The sequence below is a fragment of the Falco biarmicus genome, chromosome 1 (assembly GCF_023638135.1).
Source record: "Falco biarmicus isolate bFalBia1 chromosome 1, bFalBia1.pri, whole genome shotgun sequence".
Lineage (NCBI taxonomy): Eukaryota > Metazoa > Chordata > Aves > Falconiformes > Falconidae > Falco > Falco biarmicus.
Genome location: NC_079288.1, coordinates 14,473,463 through 14,499,045, shown reverse-complemented (window position 1 = coordinate 14,499,045; position 25,583 = coordinate 14,473,463). Strand labels below are relative to the sequence as shown.

The 25,583-nt window shown below is 46.8% G+C and overlaps 1 long non-coding RNA gene across 7 annotated transcripts in view; it reads left to right on the top strand.

Annotated features, from left to right (window-relative positions):
- Positions 1-24,388, top strand: part of LOC130148020 (uncharacterized) — a 30,883-nt gene extending 6,495 nt beyond the window's left edge. Inside the window, exons 2-5 of one of the 7 annotated variants that reach the window (XR_008821447.1) lie at positions 1,801-1,979; positions 3,559-9,671; positions 19,126-22,130; positions 22,488-24,388. This is a non-coding gene — a long non-coding RNA (uncharacterized LOC130148020). Of the gene's footprint in view, positions 1-1,800; positions 9,672-13,470; positions 15,832-19,125; positions 22,131-22,487 lie in introns of those variants that run through there. The other 6 variants (XR_008821454.1, XR_008821445.1, XR_008821444.1 and 3 more) reach the window with 6 other exon arrangements.
- The last annotated feature ends 1,195 nt before the right edge of the window (positions 24,389-25,583 follow it).

The window sequence follows — 25,583 nt, the reverse complement described above, 5'->3', positions numbered from 1 at the left end:
CGTGCCTTCCGTGGCTGGTTTCTTTGGAGCTGGCGGTTTTAAGCCTTAGTCCTCTGCAAGCTATGGAGCTCTGTCCTTTGCAAACAGGTCTCCTCAGAAGCAGACGTGCCTCCCTCACCCCAAATTACAGGGGGGAGTTCTGCCTGTGCTCAAGGTCACGCTGTCCCCAAACATTCCTCAGCAATAACATCTGTCTCCTGGTGTGACCGTGCAGAAGATTTTCTTTTGCACTGTCCAATAATCTTGGTGTTTTAGAGCACTTGGCATGAAGCGATGCTGGAAAGCAAATGATAAATGATTTAGGATCGGTAGCTGAAAACTCATTCTCTCCAGCAGCCCCCGATCCTGTCAGGCTGTGTTTGAGCTGGATGCACACGCTGATCATCATCAGGGCTTACAAGTTTTTGAGTCACTTGTGAGTCAGCTCCAATTGTATTTGTAGTGACTTGTTTACTTGAAGGGGTTGGAGCATCCCTCACCCTTAGGCTCCGGGTAAGAATCCTGCAGAAGAAGGTACGTTCCGGCGGGCAGGCCAGTGACTGTATTAAAACCTGATTCTTCTGGCCAGGCTCTGCAGCTGGGTGATGGGGAGACCTGCCTCGGGACAGTCCTACCTCATCATCCAGCAGCACGAGAGCTACCCAGGCCAGCTCTCGCTGACCGAGCGCGTCTGGCTTTCACCTCCTGCATGGAGACTAGAAACCCATTTCGCGGTAGTTCTTGGCAATGAGAGGGAGAACACCTAGGGCCAAATTTATCCCTGAGATGGTTTTATTCAAATCCATGTCAGGAATTTGGCCCAGGAAGTATTTTGGGCAATTCTTGCATCTTTGCGTCTTTGTCACCTTCGTATGCAACAATATCTGCTCTTCCCACAAAATCAGAGGTGACACTGCAGGGGATGGTGTTTAAATATTGACGCCTTAGCAACTTATGTTTTTACTACATTTTAAATTATGCACATTTTTATTGGACTCATAGGTTCGTCATCAAATTAGTTTCTTCCAGCTGCGCAGTAGGGTGTTTAGTAGCTCCGTATTGATTTCTGCTTCAACCTTTGAATTCTTGTGACTAGATGCATCTTAGTGCCTTGGCAAGGTAAACAAATCCACAGGCCTTTATTTGAGCACTGCTGGTTAGTAGCCATAAATGTGTAATGAACAACTCGGTATCCTTGGAATTAGATCTTCTTAACAATCATTAGTTTCATCCCTTGCCACTCTAATAAACCTCTTGGTAGCAGGCCAGAGCCAATTATACTTGTGCTTGGAAAATTATAAAACAAGGAGGAAAAACCTGTGTGTTGCCACAAATAAGTGAAAATTTTAACTGGCCTAAGACTGCGGCACATGCGGGACTCAGCTGTTGTCTATCTGAGGCTGAGAATTCAGTATTGGAGACAATATTAAGGGGATCTGTATTTCTTGTGTATGTTTACGGACTCTCGCGCCTGATGCTCAGGCGGCACTGGTGTGCGTGTCCTGCTGTGGCAGCGCTGGCTGGACCGCTGGGCTGCCACGTCCCTTGCTCAGGCTCGGCAGACCCAAGACACCTGTCAGGATGACCCAGTGGGTCGTGTCCTGAGACCTTCAGTGAAGTGACACTGATTAAAAAGTGTTTTGTTGAAAGATCCCTGGCCAACAACCCACTGAAATCCTTAGAAGTGAGGATGACTGTTACGGTATAGTGACCGAGTGACTTGTAATTGTTTGAGAGTGATGGAGAGCTGTGGGCACTAGTCACTAAAGCCCAGGCTGGGGGTCCAAGGGATGGATTTTCGTTTTTCCCTCTTTTCTGCAGCCTTGGATAGATCACGGAGCATCCCTCAGGCCCGGCTCCCTGCTCAGGTGCATCGTTGCCCGTCGGGGTGAGCCCAAGTCTGCGCGTGGCCCAGCACGGCGCCTGGGAAGGAGCTGGTGACTCTCGAGTCTTCCTGGTCCTGCTGCACTCGGAGTGCAGTGCCCAGGCTGCTGTGCAAGGTGAGTTCTTCCCTCCACGTGAAGCGTTTACTCTCTAAAAATGCCGAAAGCGCTGTCATCCCTTAGCTAAAGGAGAAACACTCCTGTGTAACTGGGTTTTTCTTTATATTTGGTGAACAGGCTCTCTATTGTTCAGTAGGACTTTTGCAAAGTGCAGTAAGAAGAGGTGTATTTGCACTGAGTACAACTATTGTGTGGGCTCTTCCTACAAGAAAACCATTAATAAAAGGTCCATTCCTTCTTCTCCAGGCAGTTCTTGTGCCATTATACACAAGATGTATTTTTCAAGTGAGGTGATAAGTTTCTAGGATGCGACATTGGTTTTACCATAGAGCCGCTGGCATTAGTGAGAGGAGAATGGTAACATAAACCGTAAAAATAACAGATGGAAGGCAGATATAATAAAATGGAAGCACAGGCAAATTATAAAACCATTCAAACTGTTCATGCAGATAAAACAAGGAAACAAAAACGCATCTGAAATCACAAGGACTGGGTGTCTGTTGGGGGAAAAAAATGTTTTTGTTTGTTAGTGTTGTTTGCAGTGAAGGCATTCAAGTTCAAAAGACCTGAAGGAGAAGCAGTGATTTCTGTTGCAGGGGGAACTTTTTATTTTCCATGTGGAGGCTTAAAGATGGTGATTTTTTTCTCAACCCACATTGCAAATGTTAACGTTCATCCTATGCCAATGCAATTACTTTATTGCAATAATAAACTATCAACTAAATAATTTAAGAAAGATGAAGGGGGAAAAGAGCTTTCAAAAACCAAAAGGGCAGCTGAATAAGACAGTGGAAACACAAAACGATGCTGGTATGTTTGACAGGATAGCTGCCAGGGGCAAGGCTGAGGTGGCACGGGGATAAGGAGCAGACCCCATGAGAGCAGGGATATCCCCTGGGGAGATGCAGGCACGCCGTGCCAGGAGGCAGGCTGCAGTTCAGGAGTGGCTTTAAAAATAGCTATAGCATGAATGTCTCTGTTTTTTACAGGAGATTGTGGTTTCAGGGGTTTGCTTTGAGGCTGGAATAGCACTGGGGGTCTATGTGGGGCTAGGGGCCCAGACTGTGGGGTGCTTTTTACTGGTAACCATGAATTCTCCCACTTGAAGTGGGGCACACTGAGCATCTAGTTGTGGTCCAGACCCCCAGGGGAGTTACCGGCCATTGCATCCAGGAGGGGATTATCCTTGTCGTTCACTGGTGGTGTTAGACATGCAAGCAAGGTCTCAGGCTTGCCCTTGGAAGATTCTGGAGCATCTCTGATCTGCTGCTGCTCCTCTCCAGCATGTGCTGCTCCTCAGAGCCTTGGGCTTGCAGGCATAGTGAAACGGTGTTGTGGGAGTGAGATGTCTGCCTGTGGGAAGGATGGCTTGGTGTGATCAGAGCCCAGGACCTGTGAAGGTGAGCTGCTTGCAGGCAATGTTTCCAGAGGGGTGAGGCTGTGCAGAGTCCTGGTGAGGCTGCGTGTGGGGGTGGGTGTTACTGTGATCCTGTAACAGGGCTGAAAACTGTGACTGATACTCCTGCTGGGCTGGCAGGCTGAACTGACCTCGCTGCCGTTTGTGCATTGATCACAGCACTCGCCGTGCTGTGGCGATTTCGAGAGTGACAGTAACTGATCCATAAACCCCTGTGGCTGAACGCCTCACTGTGCAGACCCGGGCTTTGCTGGCAGGTGAGCTCATGGCCCTCGGTTCATCATGAATGCCACCGCAGGGAAGAGGGATGCTGGAGGCTGTGAGCACCACGGAGTGTCTGGTAAGATGATTTTTAAAGACCCAAACAAAAGAGTAGGTACATTGGAGCATCCAAAATCATCTGGCCAGTACCCTGCCTCCAGCAGAATCTGGAAAAACACCAAGTGATCCATGCCTACAAACAAGTCTCCCAGTTTCTAGTAATTAGCAGATTAGATAATTCCTGAGCCAGAAGTTGCATTGGGACCAAGGGGCTTAAAAGCTACAGACAGGTTTCTCCTCTGAATTAATTGAATCCCTTTTTGAACCCACTTATCCTTCTGGCTGCCATACGTCTCAGAGTTTAATCACACAGTGCCTGATGATTCAGCTGGGTTCCCCTTTCCCGTTGTACTGAGCATAAGGAACAGACGTTAGTAGTCTCACCTTCTTCACACCACTTACCCAAAATCTCACTGCAGGTTTCTACAACATCTGATGCTTATTAGTGCCTCAACTTTCTGAAGGCATGGGGCTGGGAGTCTGGTTTTTTTCTTAGTTACTTTATCAGTGCATTAAGGTGGTGGGATGAGCTCTGGCTATGTTCTGAAATCTATCCAGAAGGTAAAAAAAGACCCTCAAGTGAATTTCTGTTGTGAAGTCTTGGGATTTTGAGGCTAATGTCACGTTTGTGGCAGGAGGAACTGGTTCACTGAGATGTTGTGTTTACTAGACGGTGATGCAGAACTAGCGAAGGTAAAGCAGCAGCATGTGGTCTCTGTGGAGCTTTCCCAGGGCAAAGAGTGTGGATGGGGCTGGAGGTTGTTTTGGCTTCCTCGTGTTTCAGCATCCTGGGGTGCTGCTAGAGGAGACTTCTCCGTCTGATAGAAGGGGTGTTCTGAACTGTTATGTGTATAGCAGTTTACCTGTATTTGTGAAGAATGTGCAGTAGCTGGTGAGAAGCCCGCAGCAGCTGGAGCTCAGGGAAGAGGGGTGCCGTGTTTCCGGGACTGAAGCCACTAGCTGTTTGCTGCCAGCAGCTCCTCTGCTCAGCTCCAGCCCTGTATGTGAGCTGAGCCCATGTCTAGGAGCTAATTGATTGTATTCTCCTGTGCAGATTTGACCTCAGTAGTTGTACACCCTGATCCCCAACAGTGTGTGGTGGAGAGCAATAACATGAATGAACCCCAGCAGCTTGCAGTGACGGCACATTGCAAACAGCACTGACAATGGAGCAGACAGGGATGAGACACTGCAGGGCAGGGGGTGATCCCCCTGAAAGGGGTGACAAGTACTTTGAAACTGCTTTGAGATATGCTGTGCTGGAGTGGCAGGGAGAAGGGGAAGAAGCAAATAGCACGCAGTTTGGCACCTTGATTTGTTTTTGGGTACCCTTGAGCTGTATAATTGACTCTTTGTTCTCAAAGATTGGCATTATTACTCTAAATTTCATAATTTTCTCGATACAGAGCTCACTTCAGAATGACAGCATTTGGAATATTGCTCTGAAACATTTGGATCATTACAATGGAGCTGGGTGTTATAGCCAGCCATTACGTTTTACTCTGCAACGGGTGCAATTAGAGATACAGCTTGAAAGTAAAATGTGGGAAAATATGACTATAGGGGGGGCGAAAGGGAGGAGAGGAAAAATATTGCCTTAGAAGCTGATTCTGCATAGGTAAGAAGAAAAAGGTTCATGGCTAGTTCATCAGAATGAAACCCGGAGTGTTCCAGATGGGGCTGGCTGGCTGGCTGGGGCGTTTTTAACACCCCGCTTGCTGCAGGGTCTGGCAGGTGTCGGAGCTGCTGCTTGAGCACAGGGGAAAACTGCAATGACTGCCGAGTTCAGCGGGCACTGCTGCCTCTCACAAGGGCGCACAGAACCACAGGCTTGCCAGGGAACTGAGGCACAATGTCCCTCTTCCAGCCCTTTTCTTTCTTCTGCAAGGCTGGAGATGATCTGACTGACCAGTGCAAAGAGATGCAGTACTGTATCCTGTGGCAGTCGGAAGAGAAAATAACTGTCAAGTCTGGGCTCACGGAGTAAACTGGGAGTGGTTTAACCTTCTTACGAGTTGTACCTTGAAGAAGCATGAGAGCTGCCGTGTTCCCCGGGACTGCTCGATGCCTCCCTTCCTGATTCCCCAGCTTCTTATCCGTGCTGAGCTTCAGGCACTGGAGCTGAAGGGATGATGCCCTCAGGACGCTGGCTGCCCCCAGGGTGTGTATGACGACGTGGATGTCAGCCCAACAACAGAGGTGGGATAATTTCAGGTCTCCAACCACACAACCTTTAAGAGCTTTCCCCAGTGTCTGCTCCAAGCTGTTTGCGAGTCTTGCCCAAACAGACGTGGTGCCGTGTCCCGGAGCAGCTGCTCCACTGCTCTGGTGACCTCTTCCACACCATGGAGCTGGGTCCTGTGCCCCACCTGAGGAAGGGAAGGGGATGAGCTTTCCATTTTGCATATTTTGGGGGTTCAGGATCTGCTTGAGGCCATGTGTGGGTGACAGTGATGTTTCCTCTTCCTCTTCTTGCTTTGCTTCTGGTTGAAAAGCTTTTTAGTTTTTGTTTGTTTGTTTTCAGAGGAAGAGCAAAGGACTAAAACCTTTCAAGCTGCTTATGCTCTCTTACAGATTTTATGCAATGATACTCTTATTTATAACAGCATCAGGTCAGATTTAGGCTTTTCCTACCAGTGTTTATGAAGATGCTGGCAAGTTTATGAGTCCTTGTCTTCCAGAGCAAATAAGTGAGTAACGTTTTCAGTGATCTTATTGTACCTACAGTTTTCTGCAGTTCACTCTGGAAAATCTAAACTGGAGAAGCCATTGGCATCTTTGTGATGTTGGGGCAGGGGAGTTGGATTTGTTTGTTGGTTGGGGTGGTTTTTTGGCTGGGATTACAAGGCTAATACTTAATCAGAAATCCATAGTTTTCCATGGTTCTTAAAACATTTCAGTGTATTTTACATTTAAATAGAAATAAGGCCTCCTTGAAACAAATTTATTCCAGTTGGCTTTGCACATTGATGATTAGAGAATGTGGTTCAATTTTTTTTCTCTCATTCTGAGCAGTGTCTCATTAGATTTGCTTTTTATTGCTTTTCATATCCATCATGATTTGTGTCAGCAGAATGGTTATCTAGATGGACAGCTTATTATCAGCTTTAAGTGAAGAAACAGAACACAAGAATGGCTGCTAAAAAAAGGGAAAGGTAATTAACATCGGGTGCCAGAATATAAATGAAGCTTGACATTTCCACTTTGTTAATCCAAATTAACCCCTGTCTTAATGTTACAGAGTGCAGGAGGGGATGCTGCGCCTCTGCCCATGTCTCTGGATCTCCCTGGCGCTGCACGTCCTGGCGCAGTGTGGTGCAGCGTGGCGATGCCCGGTGTGGCTTCACGGGCTGGCGTGGTGGGATCTGTTAAAGGTGCGGAAACCACTGCAGGGCTCCTGCACCCAAATCCGCGCTGCTTAACCTGAGCTGCAGGTCACCCATGGCAAAAGGTTTTAGTCTGTTGGGAATTCAGACAATTGTTTTTTCAGCACGCTTTGCTGTCCCCTCCTTAATTTTCTCATCCTAATGTGATATGTCTGCAAAGTAATTAGGCTCAGCTATTTGATGTATAAAGTGGGAATGGGAGGGAGGGTCAGGGAGGACAAATTAAAATGAATCAGGAATCTTTAAGTGAAGAGAAAAGAGGACTGGAGGGAGCCATGATAACTCTTTACAAATACTTAGAGGGACATAATAAAGAGGACAGGGACCAATTACTCTCATTAGTCAGTGTGAACTGAACAAGTCTTGTGCTGCAGAAAGGAAACCCAGATTGCGATGGAACAGTTGGAAACAAACAGCAGAGAAGGAGCCGCCCCGGGAAAGTGTGGGTCCTGTGCCCCGGGATGGCACCCAGAGGTGCTTCAGCCCTTGGAGGGCTCTTGAGGGGCCGCATGCTGCTGTGCCCAGCTTGCCCAGACACACCAACTTGCCTCCCTAAGTTGCTGAATATTTTTGAAGATGTGTTGTGAATGTTCAGTGCCCCCAGTCCTCTTCCTGCTGCCGGTACAGGAAACCTTGAACTTCTGTCCAGATGTGGAAGCTGCTCTGCTTAACGCCTTCCCATGCCGTAAGCCCGCGGCAGCAGCTGCCTGCCTGGAGGGGTGTGCTTCAGACAGCTTCGGGGAGACCAGACCGTGCCACTGATCCTGGTCTGCCGCTGTCACCTCTGGGGTCAGCACCAGGCTTGCCTGAGGCAGGCTGCAGTGAGAGCCCGTCCCCCAGGGCCAGCAGATGTTCTGCCCCTGCCTGGCTGTCCTCTTGGTGCGGAGGGGTTATGGGTCCAGCCTCAGAGTGTTGTTGTGGATCCTAAGGAATCAGCGCTCGCAGAGCCGTGAGCAGTGCAGGGACCGGCTGCTGCTGGACTGTTGTGAGGTTGAAAATGCCCTTAGCACCTTTGAAAAGCAACCAGTAGAACCATTTTATTGCCTGATAACTGTGCAATTAACTTGTGTCACCACTGTATACTGTTTCTTTTGCCATAATATGGAGCTTTTAAGAAAAAATTAAACCTGCCAAGCATCATTACATGGTAAGTCTACCAAGCAACTATTCAGATTTCAGTGGCCTTGACTGAAGAACCTGGAAGAGTTCAGACAACTGAGAAACGCAGGCATCTGGCCAGACTCCAGATAATTTACCACTACATTAGAGATAATTCTTTGCTGGGTTCATGTATATACCTGGTGATTCTTATTCAGCTATGGAAATTTTTCCTGTTCTCCTATATGTCCTCATTATTCGAGGTGACATGTTAGATACCAATGTACAGTTTGTTGCTCCTGCTCCTTCTGATCGTATACTTCTCATTGAAGTGGCAGTGAAAGTGAAAAAAAAAAACTTGGGAGAAATCTGAGTGCGAATCGTGGGGAGGGTATTAGCATTTGGTGAGCTGGGCACAAGAATCAGTCAGGAAATTAAAAGGAGGATGATATTTTGAGGTGACAAAACATTAAAATATAAAACTTGCATTTGAGTCAGATCCAGCCTCAATTTTTCCCTTTTTAAGCTGTTGCTTGTGAAAAGCTTGAGCCCACGCCAGTAACAAGTGAAGTCTTTGGGCTGTTGCAACAGGGAGAAGGGAGGCTGAATTAAATTGTGTTAGAGCTTGGTGATGTCCTGATGAAATGAGATATGCAGCAGCAGGTCAAAGGACAGAGAAAGTGGCCATGGCATTGAACCAAAAAGGCAGGAGAGCCTACTTAGATGATGTGTTAATTAAGGTAGTGTCATCACAGCCATCCCTGTTGGTGTGGGCCGGTGAGCAAGGAGGAGGCAGTGAAACGGGCATCGCCTCTTTGATAATGGATTTGGCTTGGCCAGCTACTACCCCGACACAAATGTGACAGCAGCGACAACCCTTCACGCTGCAGCTTTGGCTTGGGTGGCTCCTGCCACGCCACTAGTGACTGGACAGACAGGGTGAGTGCAGGACACCCAGCGTGGCAGACAGGGCAAGTGCAGGATACCCAGCGTGGCTTCTACCTGCCTGGTGTGCACACTCGACTGGAAGGTCTTTAACCTGTAAAAAGAAATAGCAGTGTGGGTCCTTCCCCCATCCTCCAGCTTCATGCACTTCTCAGGCTGACTCAAAGCTCACTTGAAGGTTGGCCAGGGAGGTCGGGGAAGGTCCGTGCCCTGCAATCTGCCTTCGACAGAACAGGGATTGTGGAACAGTTTCTGTGTTTCTCTGCGAATAACAGAAATTATTTCACGCAGGTGTGAAATCTGGGGGGCAGTGCTGTACAGATTCTGGGGCTGGCTCAGGACAAGGCCAGTCCCGTGGCCGGTGCGAGGGCTGCCAGCCGCTCAGCAGCCTGTGAAGGCGATGGCCAAGCATCGGCATGCAGGCCCCGCATCCCTGGTACCTGCACAGCCTGAGCACGGACCGACGTGGCAGGGAACGGGCACTGGCTTCCTCCTCTTGCATGAAGCCTCAGTTATTCACTGGTAATTACAAACCTTTTCCTTTGATGCTTTTTTTTTTTTTTTTTTTAATTTTTTTTTAAAGTAGACATAAGTCGCTCTGCTATGGCCTATTGGAAATACACGTAGAGAGATTAACAAAGCACGCTGTAAAGGAAGGAATGACTGAAATAGCCCAAATGCAATGCGATACAAAAGCAGCAGGTAGTTATTTTGTGCTGACTTTTCTGTTCTCTGTGTGTGTGCATGGTTCAGTGGTAAGAGACAGTATATGCCCTCATTATACATTACTGCACACTGCATCCAGCCCTCCCACATATCCCAGCCAACTCTACCCTCTTGCAGGCATGAACGGCGTAGTCCTGCCCGCACAAAGCTGGAGACAAACGGGAAGGTGGGTGCCACTGCACAGGGTGATGCCTGCGGCCCCTCTCCCGGCCAAGGCGCTGCCAGTGCCCACCGAAGGGTGGGCAGTGGCTGGCTGGACTCGGGCCCCCCCTGCCCGGGCACCATCCCCTTCTCCTTTGTTTTAATTCATCCAGCTTCACAGCAAAATGATTCCCTGGGTGGGCAGTTATTTCAAAGCTGGATTTTTTCTCATTCTCTTTTGTGGTCATTATTGAAGGTACAGGTTTCATTACATCCGTTCAGTGGAAAGAAAGGATAAAAACCAAAGTGGAAAGGCAGGAAAACACCATTTAAGAAATAAATGCAAAGTTATGATGCCTCTGTCTGCCTGAGAAAGAGAGATTTTTATGCAGTTTTTGGCATTTACAAATCCTTTGTGAAAAGGTCACCCTGTACTTGGAATCTTATTAATACAGAAGAATGGCCCAGGAAATGTCACGTCTTTTTACCATGATATTTACACAGAAAGGAGTGACTCAGCATATGAAGCTTCTCAAGCAGGATGGCATTAACGAGGCCAGAGACTGCAGTCATGCTGCAGGGATAAGTGGTTCTGGCAGCCTGCTGCCACAGCCGGACAGGGGGGGCTCCCGGTGTGGCACGGTGACGGTCCCACCACTGTCACGGCGTGGGGACAAGGATGCTGGTGGCTGGGGTCTGGGGGAGCTGCCAAAGCCCGCTGCAGCGCTGGGCTGGGGGCAGCCACTGCCCTGCGTGCCCTTCACCTGCCCGGGTGGGAGCGGAGCTGCTGGTGGGGAGTCTGGGGGGGGGGCTGCTGGCACCCTCCCCTCGGGCAGCGCGCCAGCCAGCGGGGAGGGATGTGCCAGTATAAACCAGCATGGACTAGCAGGAGATACACACACCAACTCCCCAGCATATGTAACGTGTATAGCTGTAGAAAAGTCTATATAAATGTGTATATATGCCTCTAAATGTTCTAGGAATGTACACACATTTTATATAGTTACAGGTTTAGTTTTCTGGCTAAAATTATATATATAATGGCTACTTCTATGTTATATATAGAAGACAGTACAGAGACAAATGCATGCATACACACCCCTTTGCTGGCTTTCACATAGCATGTATGTATACACAAACCCACACAAACCCTACATACACTATATATACTACAAATCCATAAATACACATAAACGATACATAAACAAACTCTTGTTTCATTTGTTTATATATACATACAAATATGTGTATATAGACAATCTATTATATATTATGCATTATACATAGTATAGTTAACATACATGATTCATAACTACAGACTATATATTTTATATTTATACACATACACAGAATATAGGCTATACACACACATTTCACACTCTCTTCTCCCTCATCTATCATTTGCACTGTGCTTTACATAACATTTATTCTAGATCCTCTTTATAATACACATTTTGTATATAAACACATCCTGACCACACTCATACACACTCACACACATAGTTATCGTTCTCACTATAAGTCCCCCATACATATAGTGTCTCTCCACACACACACAGAATCTCTCCGGCTCCCTGTCTATATTCACATTAGAAACTGTATTATATACTTTATAAACTGTAAGCAAATGCTATGTTTATAAAGTATACTATTTATAATTATATGCTGTACACTACAATGTACACACAATGTTAGAAGTATACACACACTACACTTACACATACACAATGCACACTATACTGTATATATGCTATATAGCCATACACAGAAACACAGACTCTTTCTGTCACATAAAAAAAATAATATACTATACATTATATATACTGGATATTATCAACTATATACTACACAGTAAAGACACACCCCCACAATGTCTTGCTCTTCTCTCCCACTCTGACCCTTGCCTATGTATTTTTAAAATATTTTAATACATTTTAATATACATTTATATTTTAAATACAAAACATTACACACTATATAATATATATACTATTATAATGACATACTATACAGTATATACACAAGAAATACTGTATATAAACCATATGTTCTCTCTCCCCACTTCCAAAGAACCCACACAGTATAGTATAGATATATACATTAGATATTGTATATGTACTATATACTATTTATCATTAGGTACTATAGATATTGTATATACACATACACTACACAGAGTATATGCATTCACACACAATATACTTACCCTATATAAGCACACAAATATGCTCACTCCTTAGACATGACATATACTATATATTTTAAAATAAATTTTATATACACTACATAATACATATATATATACACACACACTATTCACATGTGTTCTCGTTCTCCTCACACTGTAGATACTATATAGAATACATACTATATCTATAAACTTATATTCAGTATACGTTTTACTATTTAGTATATGTACAATATATACATTATACTACCTGGTATAAATATATAAACTATATAATAGCTATAGCATGTGTAAGAGTGTGTACGTATAGAACATATATATATATACTATTCTAGTAGTTTGCATACTATAGTTGTTTACTATATATATATATATATACACTGTTTATGTACTGTAGGTATTACATAGTACATACTAGATAGCATACAAATGCGTTCTAGATAGTATAATATATATGACATGCATACTTATACATACTATACAGTATACACATACATACTACGTAGTATAGGCACAGTACATCTTAGGATATAGTATATATGTGCATATTGTACAGAAATATATGTATGTGTGTATACTTTGTGGCATACATATACTGTATGCACATAGTATACATTATACTATCTCATATACATTTGCACACTATCGAGTATGTACTATGTAACAGCTACAGTGTGTGTACAGAGCACACATGTGAATAGTGTGTATGTGCACTGTATACATACATGTATATACACTCTTCCCATGCTGTCTCTACATATACGTACACATATACTGTATGTATGTGCATATAGGATATGTGCATAGGCATATATGTATACTATATAGAGTATATATATATATATTTATAATACCTACTACATGTAGGCACATCACAGAGTATATGTGCTCTATGACACATATCATATGTATATGCAGATATATACATATCATGCAGTATATCCTCTATAGTATATCATTATACATACACTATGTGCTATAGTTACATATGCTACTACCACACACACAGAGCCCTCTCCCTGTGCCCACCGGGCTGTGGCAGGCAGGGGCCGGTGACAAGGGGCTGCGGCCACCTCTGGGTGCTGCGACACGTCCCCAGGTGCTGGGTGGGGGGTCCTGCACTGCTGGGCGCAGCGAGGGGCCAAGGTGGCCAGCAGAACCGCTGGCCCGTGTGCCAGGGGGCCGTGGCCAGTGGTACGGGCAGCTCAGGTGCGTGGTGAGCCAGCTCCCAACACGGGCTTTACCTCCCCGTTTCTCCTCCGGAAGGTGCTTACACGGCCAGTAACCCACAGCGCGGCCTGGCTCCGGGCAAAGAGACAGCCACCAGCCCGCCACGCCATGACCCCCCCTGCGGTGCGCGGCCCACAGCAGCAGCGGTGCTGCTCATTCTTCTTCTTGATACACAGCCCCCTCCGCTCCCGGGCTGCCATTTCCTACGCCAACACCGCCTGTGTACCGCCCATGCCGTGGCTGCCCAGTGACCTGCGCCCGGCCGCTGCCACCAGCCCCCAGTAATGACCATTAACTGGCTGTGGGAGGTGTGCTGGGCAGCCCGGCAGGGTGGGGACTGTGCCCACCGGCTGTGGGAGCTGCTGTGTGGGCAGGTGGGGCGGTCAGCAGTGGGACGTGGCTGTACGCCACCATGGCACTCCCCGGGACCCCCGCACCAGGCGCTGGCGGGTTGCACAAAGCTGTCTCTACCTGCACCTTGTGGTGGTGCCAGCAGTCGCAGGTCGGCCATCATCCATCACCTGCATGGTCAAATAAAAAAAAAAAAGCAATTTAACTTTTCTACCTTCTGTGGATGCTGCACAGCAGGGCAAGAGCAGCGCTTGTGGGGCGGCAGGGGCCCCACTCGGCCCACGCGTGTGGGCGCCCTGAGCAGGGGCGTGCGCTGCAGTGTGAGTGCACGGAAAGATGGGAACGGTGAACAGCCTTGTTTGGGCCATCATCCATTACAGTCTGTATAGAAGAAAATTACTTTTCTTAATCATAATCGCCACATAATAACGCTTGCATGAGACAGACGAAAAAATAGCCTTCTCTTTAGAATTTATATTATTAATTCCTAGTTTCCGCAGCAAGAGAGAGGTAAAATTAAATGTTTTTTCTTCCTTCTCTGCTTTGCATTAGCAAACAGATTATCTGAGGGCTGCCTGCAAAGCCTTCTCAGGAAACACGAGCAGCCCCACGCAGCCGGGACCCCGCGCAGGACCCCCGGTCACACCCAGAGCGCCTGCTGGCTGTGGCCACCCGCAGCCACCTGCCAGCCCCGGCACTGCCCAGCCATGCCGTGGGGACCGGGGCACCGGCCCGGGCGGCGGGTGCCATCGCTCGCCTGCATGTGGCATGGCGGGAGACACCGGCGGGTGCCATCGCCTTCCCCCCGAGCGGGCCGAAAACCCCAGCGCTCGCAGCACCGCTGCTGCTTTCTTTCAATTCCCCCAGTTATTAAGGAAATCTCATGATTATTTTTTAAAGCCTGTATTTTTTAAACACGGGACCATTGGCGCCGGTGCCAAGGGGAGCAGATATTATGGGAAAGGCAAGGTATCTTCTTTTATTTTAAATGATTGCCCTGGATGCCCTTTTACCTGAGTAGAAGCATGGGGCTCCTTTAGAAACAATATCTTGCTAATTGTACCCGAGTAATTTTGCTGCATAAAGCAGCTTATTTAATAATGATGTGAATGGCGCAGTGTAATGAATGCCTGCCTGAGAAAATTAAAGTAATCAATTGCTAAGGCCAACACATTTTAGAACAAGTACAGAAAAAAGCGTAGATAAGGGCTTTTAAGCCACAGGGTGGAAAACACACACATAATTCTTTGACCAGTTTTAAAATATGAACAATTGTAATTTCTTAATCAGTTACAGAAATAAAAAACCTGGCTATGCAAAGTGGGAACCTCCACCCTCTGCTGAAAACTGTCTATTGCAAGAAACTATGAAAGCCATTTCTGCCAGAAATCCTGGTCCCGCTACACTGCGGCGACCTTCCCCAGGCCGGTGGGGCCGTGCCTGCCCGGCTCCACGCTTCCCTTCAACATTAAGCAAATCATCCTGCACCAGGGCATGCTGCCACTTGCTCATCTGTGAGGTTTAATTAATGTTTGCAAAACACAAGATGAAAATGTACTCCAGAAGTGCTGAGCGCTATGTTACAGCCACCTTGCCGGGGCACTTTGATGGTGTTTGCTTAAGTAAACTTAGAGCTCTTGGGGCGAGGGGTGCCACGGCTGTGCCATGGGTCCCCGCTGGTGCCGAGCCGCAGCTCCACAGCTGAGCCCTGCGCCCCTGCATGTACCGAGCTGAGATGCCGGCTCTGGTGCTTTGGCTCTTTCTAATGAGCACTTAGCTTTTTTTCTTTAAAATGATTTTCATTGTAATCATGCTGGACAACTTGAAGACAGCAGGCATTTTAATGAAGGCATGGGACATCCATAAAAGACCATGCCACAGATAAAACCGGGAGTACATCATGTTTATTACTTGTTACGTCAAATTGAATTGCACCGATGACCTGATGCTAAAAGCCAACGTTGGAAATGAGTGGGGAACTTAACTGTAACTCACAGCAGCACCCCTGACGCACCGTTTTCTGCCTTTTGTTGGGGAATTTATATGGTGCCCACACAAACGCCTGTTTAATTCCCCTCGAGCAGTACCACATAAATTCCCCAACACTTTCCCTGTCCCTGCCCCTCCTCCTAAGCTGACACACTTCACCACCACTTCTAGACCAGGACAGGACCATCTATAGCACTTTGGGTAGCAGAAATCATTCTTTTGTAAAATTCAGTCCCAGCCCAAACCTTCATCTTAATCTAATCCAAAACAAGGGCAGCCATCCTTGTACCAAACAGACCAACAGCTCCCACCCGCACCAGCCCACGAGCACCAAAACCATTTCAGACCTAGCAACAAGTGAAGTTTTTCAGCCCTCCTGTTCCTAAAACTGGTTTCCGGTCCCTGTGGGGGGATGCTCCGGCCCTCAGCAGCATTGCTCCCCCCTCCAACCCCACCCCACCCCCGGCAGGGTTTAGGTGCCCCTCACATTCCCTATTCCTTTCACAAAGTTGCTTTGTCATTTATTCTTGGTGACAGGGCACCACAACCCAAGCACCAGGCTGCAGCAGTGATTTATTACTGCTGGACCTGTACAGCTCTATAAAAAGAGCCATTCCTGCCTTTTTGGCTAGCACTGACAATTACAGATAGTTGACCATTTTTCTTACAAGCTTTAGCTTGCAGCTTTTTCTTTCCCAGGCAGCTCCAGAAGTTAAAAAAATGCAGGTGGGCTTCCAGGTCTGCAGAGAAAGCTCTTCTTCACCCGGCACAGCCTCAGCTGAGGACCTCTGGAAATGGGGGGAAATCCCACCAGGTGACAGCCCCTCTCTTGGCTGTAGGGATACATCTGTTCCCCAAGCACTGTTTGAAGTCATTAGCGTTCTGCTTGCTTGGTTAGCGTTATAAGGACAGGAGGGCTTTGGGTGTTGCACTCTGAAAACTTTGTTCATGCCCCTTGAGCAAGAAACTGACTGGCAACTGCAGCTTTGGCTCATCACACTGGTGACATGGTTTGTATGAACGAGGTTTCTGAACAGCAAAGGACAGATTGCTTTATAAAAAAACCCAACACCAAAACCTAATTAAGACTATACTAAATTATTAGATTGTGGCATCTGGCTGTCCAAGTCCTGAGATTGCACATGTTCTTTCTAACACTTTAAACTTAGTTTTGAGCTTGTTTAAATTCATTTAAAGTTCATTACAGGATGCCCTTTTGGACGAAGTTTGCCTGGCTTAAGATGTAATATTATTCTCCTAGCTCTTGCTGCTCGGCTTGTGACCAAACTCTGACCCACAAGAGTTACCTCAAGCGGGCCGCCCCAAAGAGCCCCACGGCGAATGCAGCCTTGCACCAGTCATCACATCCCTCTTTGCTTCTCTGGTTGTAAAGCATCAATAGAAACTGTTAGGTACAACTTCTTTCACTGTTAGCTTTTTCACAGAAACTACTTGTGTGTTCAATCGAACTGACACCCTGGCTCTGCATTTCTATCCACTGAACAAATTAATTGCTCTTGAGAAGCTGCTCCTTGCCACAGCAGCAGGGCAGGCTGTCTCTGGGGCCAGACCCGCTGCCACCAGATCCCCCCTGCTCCAGCCCAGGGCCTCGTCCCCTCCTTCGGCCCCCAGCAGATGAGCACTGGGTTCCTGGCTATTTGGCCTTGCAAAATACGCTTCAAAGACACACTCCAGCCTGCTGGGCTAACAACCCAACCTGTGTGCCCCAGCCCCACACGCTGGGCGTCCGCAGCGGCCTCACTCTGCTTTAAACTTTAACACACGAGACCTAAAAGCTCTTCCCCTGCTTAGTCATTATATATATATACACACAATAATTCATACTGGGGTTCTTGCCAGAGGAAGAAAGGACTACTAACAATTTCATGCAACTCAACACACAGTGCACTAGCTGTATCTGCAGCCTGTTCTATAAAATTCTGCTTCCTGATTAAAAAACCAGTCCAACCACTGATTACATCCCGCTGGCTTTAACAGGCGCTGGGAGCTGTTGCTCTTGCCCACGGCAGCTGTAGGTTGCAGTGGTCCTTACAGTGTGGCCCCTTACAATGGTCCTGGCTTCTTGCCCCAGCCATGTGGTGACTGCGCTACTGCTCAGCCCTGTCCCCCCGATAATGCAGCTAATAAACAACTACTTTTTGTGTGGTTTTGTGCCCTGGTGTTTCAGGTTTCCAGCATTGTGGCAAGACTGAAAGAAGTTTAAGATGAACTGTCACTGCTACAGAACATTAGTGTACCCCGCATGCCTGGCAGCGCATGGGGGGGCAACTCAGCCCAGGGGGTGCAGCCAGAACCCAGGCAGCTGGGGGGCAGAACAACCATTCCCACTTTTAGAGCTAAACCAAAGCTGTCCCAGCGCCGGCAGATGGTGAGCACAGCCTGGCCGCTGTGAGCACAGCCTCCCACCTGTAACCAGCCCTGAAACCATCTGAGAGAAGCACTCGCACAGTGAGAAATACAATATACATTCTATTCCTCTGGAAAATTACTGAGAAAAAGTTTGCTCCTCATTTGCAATTTAACTTTACATTTCAATCTTTAATCTACAGCTTTTAGTTATGTTTGCGGCCAGCTCGAAAAATGGAAGTAGCTGAACTTTTCAGACATGAAGATAATATATTCACAAAGCAGAGATTAGAGGTTTAGGGATTCATTCTCGATTCTCCTTGATTTGATATGGGGAAAGAACTTGAAAGTATAAAAAGACCTTTTCAAACTCCTTTGCTTGGCAGAGACATTCGGGGAGCTTCACATCCTTGTCTTTTCCTGAGGACTCGCATGTTTTTATAGTTACTTCAGATTTAGACTCATCAGAGGCACATATGCCTAGCTAATTCCTGCTTATCAGGTTCTCTAAAAATGATGGTTTTTCTTTCCCCTGTCCCTGAGAGGTGAAAGCTAGCTGAAGCCATTCACGAGGCTCTTCCCTGCCCTGCAGTCATCAGCCCTTGCAGTGTTTGGGAAGCTGCTCTGGGAACCAATAGCTGGACCCCCACCAGCCCCAGCCACAGGATCCATCCTGCCCCTGCTGTGCCCTGGGTGCTGCTGGAGCTGCCACGGGCAGGGGAGCTGCGCTCAGCACCATGACAGCGCTGCTGAGCCCGGCGAAGGCTGTGTCCACCCCTGCTCCGCTCGGCTCCTGGCGTGGAACTAAGAAACCCCTGATGGGCATTGCCATCAGGTGTGTGTGTGTGTGTGCGTCTCAGACACAGGCTGACCCTGGTCCCTGTTCCCAGTGTGTGAAGATCCCATCACCTCATCTCAATACTTCTGCTATTTTTTTATCTCCATATGCATACACATATATGAACAGCTGTGATTTTCCCACAGGAGTTGCAGCTGACGCAAATTCAACAAACTTTCAAAAGGGGATTATTTTGCCTCAGCTGCCTCAACTCAAAAAGAGAAAATAAAAAGCAAACAGAACGCAGAAAAGCGGCCTGGGAAGGAGAAAGCCCAACGGGTTTGCCACCTTGCCTCCACATGGCACTCAACAGCCGCTGTCTTTCGCTGCCCTTGGGGTGAACACCAAGCACAAGAACCAGGGGGAAAGCTGCCCAACTATCAGCCACAAATGGAACTTCAAAGAACAAAAGGGGGAAATATCAACTGTCACGGAGACTGAACTGTCCTGAGCTGGATGTTTTCATCACTATCCGGGCTGAGAAAGAGCTATTTTATGACAGACTGTAATAATCCCTCAGGAAAAGCATCTAAGACCCAGGCACGTGGACAATGACATTTTTCATATCAGCCTGCCCAGTCTTCCCAGCTTAATCGGTCCCGTGCTGAAGCCCAGCTCAAGTCAGTGCTCCATCCCCTGTGATGGACCTCACTCCTTTGATGGAGCTCACCCCTGGGCGTTTTTCAGCCACCCTTGCACGCCTGGTCCCCCGAGCAGCCTGTGCTAGGCAGCTGTCTGGGCTGCCTGCGTCACCAACAGGAGCATGTGCCTGCCCGGGGGCAGCCCAGCCAGGACAGAGAGCTCACCTGCACGGAGGGTCTGCAGCCCCCTCCCCTGCTGCCGCCACGGCAGGAGCATCGGTCGCCATCGAGAGTGTCATTCACCTCCTGCAAGGCAGTTTTCTTTTAGGTTGCTTTCGTGGTGACTCGTTTTACCTTTAATATGTTTTGGCAGAACTGAGGTATTTATTTCAGCAAAGTAGTGAAAATAGTTTTGAGCATGTTGGCAATCTATGCAATTCCTGTCAAGTCACTGCTTTTTTAATGCAGTGGCTTGGATTGATCTGACTTAGCTCTAAGCATACACAATCAATCAAGATCAAACTTTACACCATATACAATTTCCTAATTTTTAATAACTTGCACAGTGAAATATTTTACCAGTTCTAACACGTCACTGGCTCACAAGGTGCTGGCTTCTTTAGCTTTCTCTAATCCACTACAACATTTTCATTTCCCTCTTCATAGGAGTCAACGGGACAGGTAAGAGCTCTGAGTGGTTTCGACAACGTATGACAATGGTGAGTGGTTTTCAAAATACAACACCTCTGACTGCGGAAAACTCCCAACAGTCACCGTTTCTTTCATTTTTTTTTATTTCCTGTGGGATTTAAGATTCCCATTGTCCTCTCCTACCCTGTGACCCAAACAATGATTTCCTATTAGTATATAGATCTAGTATGAATGCTCCTGAGAAGACATGACACGTTCTTGCTTAGTTACTTACACATTGCTATTCACTTGCAAGCACACCAAACTCTGCAAAGTCACTGGCAGAATGACTTTCATGTCAATAAAAGGTTTTAAGGGAACGAAATTGTATTACAGGCTAAAACATCGCCAGTCTGGGTTTTAAGAGCCACATTTGATTCTTTAACCAGGTACATTTTCCTTCCACTAGAGCTTTACAGCCTACATACCAGATTACTTCTCAAATCTCTTTTTAATTGGAGCTGGTTTTGTAAGGCAGCTACATGTATGTTATTTGATAAATACATGACAAGTAAATGCCCTTATACCAACTCTTTAAAAGTAGCAAGTTTTATAAATGTGCTTCATAAATAGCAGCATTTTCTAATTTCATAGAACAACAAGAACAAATCAGCTTCTTTCAGAGATAGATTAGTTCCCTGTAGACAACACATTGATCCCAACAGATTTCCATCTATTTTCAGGATTTTTAAAGAACAGCCATTGCCATTCAATTATCATGCTTCATTAAACAACTTAAAATCCATACATTGTGTGCTTCTAGTTAAAAAAGTTCAGTAACCTTGTTTATGACATGTAATGTGGTGTTTGTTCAGAGAAATCCAGCAGAGCAAGTGTGCGGCCACACAGCATCGTCACCACCATGCGCTGCTGGGAAACTCCGAGGGAAAACTGCCACAGCCCACGTCCCGGGGCAGCCAGTGCCTCCCCTCGCCCGGCTCTTGGGAACCAGCATGCCTCGCTGCAGGGAGAAATAGGGATGTCTGCAGGTGACACCACATTGTCCCTGCACAACTGCCTAATGACAGCTGACTGGGGAAAAACCCCAACTGCAGCAGGCTGCCCAATGGGAGCTGCAAACCATCTTCAGGACACAGCGTGTGTCAGGTGCTTCACTGGGGAAATATGACTATCCTTCCTCTGCCAGTGAGCAGGCAGCCTCTGATGTTACAGCTGGCTTCGATGAGCACTGGACTCCTGCAGCTCTCAGGGTGACACTGAATTTTACTATGAAACACAAGGCACTGTATAAAAGTTAATTGCCCCTGTGTGTTGTAAAGCCAGGGACCAATCTTCAGTCGGTGTCAGCAGCACAGCACAGCGCTGTCTCTGCGCTGGCTCCCAGTCAGATAAAAAGATGCCAGCCACACTGAATTTCCCCCCTCCTCCCTCCCTCTAGTGTACCTCACCCATCTGGTCCTGGGGGAGAAGGCTCTGCTGCTGGGGGGCACCTGCTGCCACCACCTACAATGCTCAAGATTTTACCTGAAATCACAGAGGAAAAGTGAGAGGGAGGCAACAAGCAAACCCATGCCTTCCGAATGCTACTCCAGAGCTCTAACTGAAGGTCACCCACACCTCTGTTTAGGGTTTATTAGTTTTCATATTTGTATAGTCCTTCACAAGCATTTCAAGCGATGAGCAATGACAGCTCATGTATATGTGTCTGCGTACACACACACACACACACACATATACATACACCCTTACATCTGACCACTGTGCCAAAGAAATTATGTTTCACATCATTTCTAGTGTCATCTTTGATTAATTTGCGTCTCTTTTCTCATTATAGCTCATCCCTCATTTCAAAGGTGTCCTTCAACTAGGACACTGGGAAAAGGCCGAGAAGTGAAAAAACAGCAAGAAATAATCTAAAGGTAGAGTCTAGGAAAGCCTTTCCGACAGTTGCACCTCTGGCTTAATGCTCCCATCCCCACATCGCTTCTTCCCTTGTACGATTTCTTCTTTAGCGAATTAGCTTTCCCCAGAACTGATTCATTGCATCCCAATGGCCATAGATTCCCTCTTACATCTTATTAATCAAAGAATAAAGGAGTGAGTGCATATGTCTTTGAGAATAACAATGGGGCATTTGACAGCTAAATGGAGGCACAATATGCAGAAATATAAACATCCATGTGCAATTTATCTGCTTTCTCCTGCCCGCCCCCGCAGTGCGATCTGTGTGCGTAACTCCATGGCTGAAGGTTAAGCGAGTCCTTTATCGTTCACAGCTCAGGAACCAGAACGAAAGTGGCAATAAAACGGCTGCAGGAGAGGGTCCCCAGCGTTGCGGTCCCTTGGCTCCCTCCACACAGAGAGCGACCATTCTGCTGGATTACTGGAGGGTACCCTCTGCTGTCGCGGTGTAAATCACGGCCACAGCTCGCTATGATATCGCTATTAAAATAGTCTGAAAACATCATAAACAGAACTCACCTGGGGCAATATTTCATCTTAAGGTTTGATGACAAAGTCAGCAGCACCTAAACATGTCCTTCAGCTAGAGGTCAGCCCTTTCTGCACACCCTACTTTAAGACCTGTGTAATGCCAACCTCCACACCCTATTCGCATGCCCTTGAAACGCTGCCATGAGACCAGATGGATTCAAGTCTCACCTTGAAATCCCACTTTGTAATTCAGCCGATATGTCGACAGGAGAGGCCGGCTTTCCGTTGCACCATGGGGAGCTCGCTGGCGATCTCTGACCTTGTGCTGTAGAGCATCCTATAAGGGTCTTCATCTGGAAATCCTGCAGGACAGATGACCTGGCCATCAGTCCTTGAAGTCTTCAGTCCAGCTGACAGGTCTTGTAACACATTAGAAGTACATTTTAAAACAAGGTCAGTCAGTGTGCTACACCGCACCTACCATGTAAACAGAAAATCAATGTACACAGAGCTGCTCGTCTTTCTGTGAGATGTGCCCCCACTGTAACGCCCAGGACAGCCGGCACCACCGCCACGTATCAGCAAGGGCACCTCGCTTTGGTTACAAGATGGTTTTCCACAACAAGCAGGTGTCTACACAGCAAAGTCACACCTAAAAAGAAGCAGTCCAAGGTACACGATAGACAAGACAGACAGGGAGAGACAATATTTGCTTCTCAAAAGCTAGCGAGTGCCCGCCTGGCAGCGGTGCGGAGCTCTGGGAGTGACCCTGGGGCGGCCGGAGAAGCACCTCACAGCCAGTGTTTCTTAATTCTCCTAGTGCATGTGGCAAATGAGAATAATTATATATAAAATTATATGACTCAGACTAGTTAATTATCAAAGGGAAAAAACAGAACAATGCACAACATTTCCCAAGATTGCCGAAAGCCTTTTAAACCAGGCTGCCTTTCAACAGCAGTTATCAGCTTCTAATTAAATCCAACTCCAAGCCCTTTTGCTCAAATGGAGCCAGTAACAGAAATCTAATAGGATGTCTTTTGTCCAAACCATGTGAGTAAACAGTTTGAACCCCGTGACAAAGATTGCTTTCTGCCACCTTGCAGAAACCTCACTTTCTGACTAAGCTACGTATTCACAGTGAATGGAATATGGAAATGACTGGTACCACATTTCTGTTTTTGCAATATATGAGGTAAACCAACACCAACGGGAGACCTTCCAAGAGAAGCAGTTGAAAAGAATGTCTTTTTATATTCAAAATCTGCTCTGTGTCTTTTTGGTCAAAAAAGCATTTTGCAATTAAAATTTTTCATCAGAAATGGAACACTCTTTCCAGCTTTGCAGAAGAAAAAATGGTATCACCTGGTGGCACAGACAGTTGCTCAGAACACAAGCACTTGCCTTTAAGCATGTAGGAAGCCTGAGTGTGTGATTGTACAACATCGAAACAATTTGTTCTCTGCCTAATACAAAAATAAACATTATGAAATTCACTAAGTGATATATTTTGTCCCAGGAGAGATTACCTTCAGAAATACAGAGACAGTAAAATACTCATCTTTCATTATCATGCCAGTTTTCAAACAGCTGGGAAATAAATACTGCTACTTCCCTCAAATGAGTAGACTAGATGAAGACAACGTTCTACCTCTGCCTCCCTCAACAACATTTTTCCCTTTTCTCATGGAGATTTTGCATTTCAATTAAATTTCCTCTTTATTACCACCTTTTTTTTTTTTTTAAACTTTATCTGGCACATCTTTTCTTCCTATTAAACTTTTTTCCCCCTACACACCTATTTTTAATTTTCTTCAATTGCCAAGAGCAACATGTATCCATGGGCACAGGCATCTGCTGGGGGAAGGAGGGATGAGGAAAGGAGAAGAAAGAGATAAGAAAAGGGTAAAAAGAGGGAAAAGGTGGGAAAAATCATCTGATAAAAACAATTGCTGGTAAGACCAGCCAAACAGCTTGGCAAGTCACCTTCATGAAAACAAAAAGTTTTCCTGTTTTGCTGGGAACCCAGGTTAAGCCGGTGGCCCCTTCTGCCTGACCATGCCCCAAGTGCAGGAGGGTGTTCATCCCTTGCTGCCCACTAAGGCCACTGCTCTGCCTCAACATTTTTTTTTACAGAGAACAAAACAAGCAGAAACAAGTAATTTCTGGTTTCTAAGCCACTCTTGAGCTGGTTTTGCTGACAGCTTCTCACGTCCACGCTGAGCCGGGGTGCAGCCCGCTGCCAGCAGCACGCCAGGGCCCCAGGACCGTGAGCGCTCCCTTACAGGAGACTCCTGTGAAGGGGATCGTATTTATGTATTTCGCTGATATATTTCAATGCTTGCATTTGCATTTACAATCCAATGAAAAATTTATGACTGTAAAACTTATCCTGTATGTCATAATTAAACACAAACAATCATTTCCAAATAACTGTTTACCATATTGCATATTCAGTTGTGCAATTAATCTCAATGACTCTTTCTCCTTGTAAATAAATATAGGCGGTAACATATTCTGCCATAACGTGCTCGTAACTGCATCCAGCGGAAGATGAAGAGTCAATCTGACATTTCAAGAGAGAGTGGTTACCTGTTTAATAAATAGATTGGAAACCCTGTCATTTTCAAATAGATGCCTTGTTCTCCCGCAAACTATTTGTTCTGAGGAAAGCCTCCGAGAGAGATTTATAGGACAAGTGCTGTTTAAACATTAATCTTAATGCGGAGGAGGAGGGAAGAGGGCTGCTCTCACAGCTTTGCCAGGGATCTGACACCCGAGGGGGTACACGTGCCAGCCGCACCCCAGACCCCCAGAGCACGGAGCAGCCGGGACTCAGTGGGAGGCCCGTGCCCACAGGGGCACCCACCATCAGCCGCTCCAACGGCGAGTGGGTGAGGGGACGCGCTGGGAAAGCTCCAGCGGGAACCGGCAGTGGC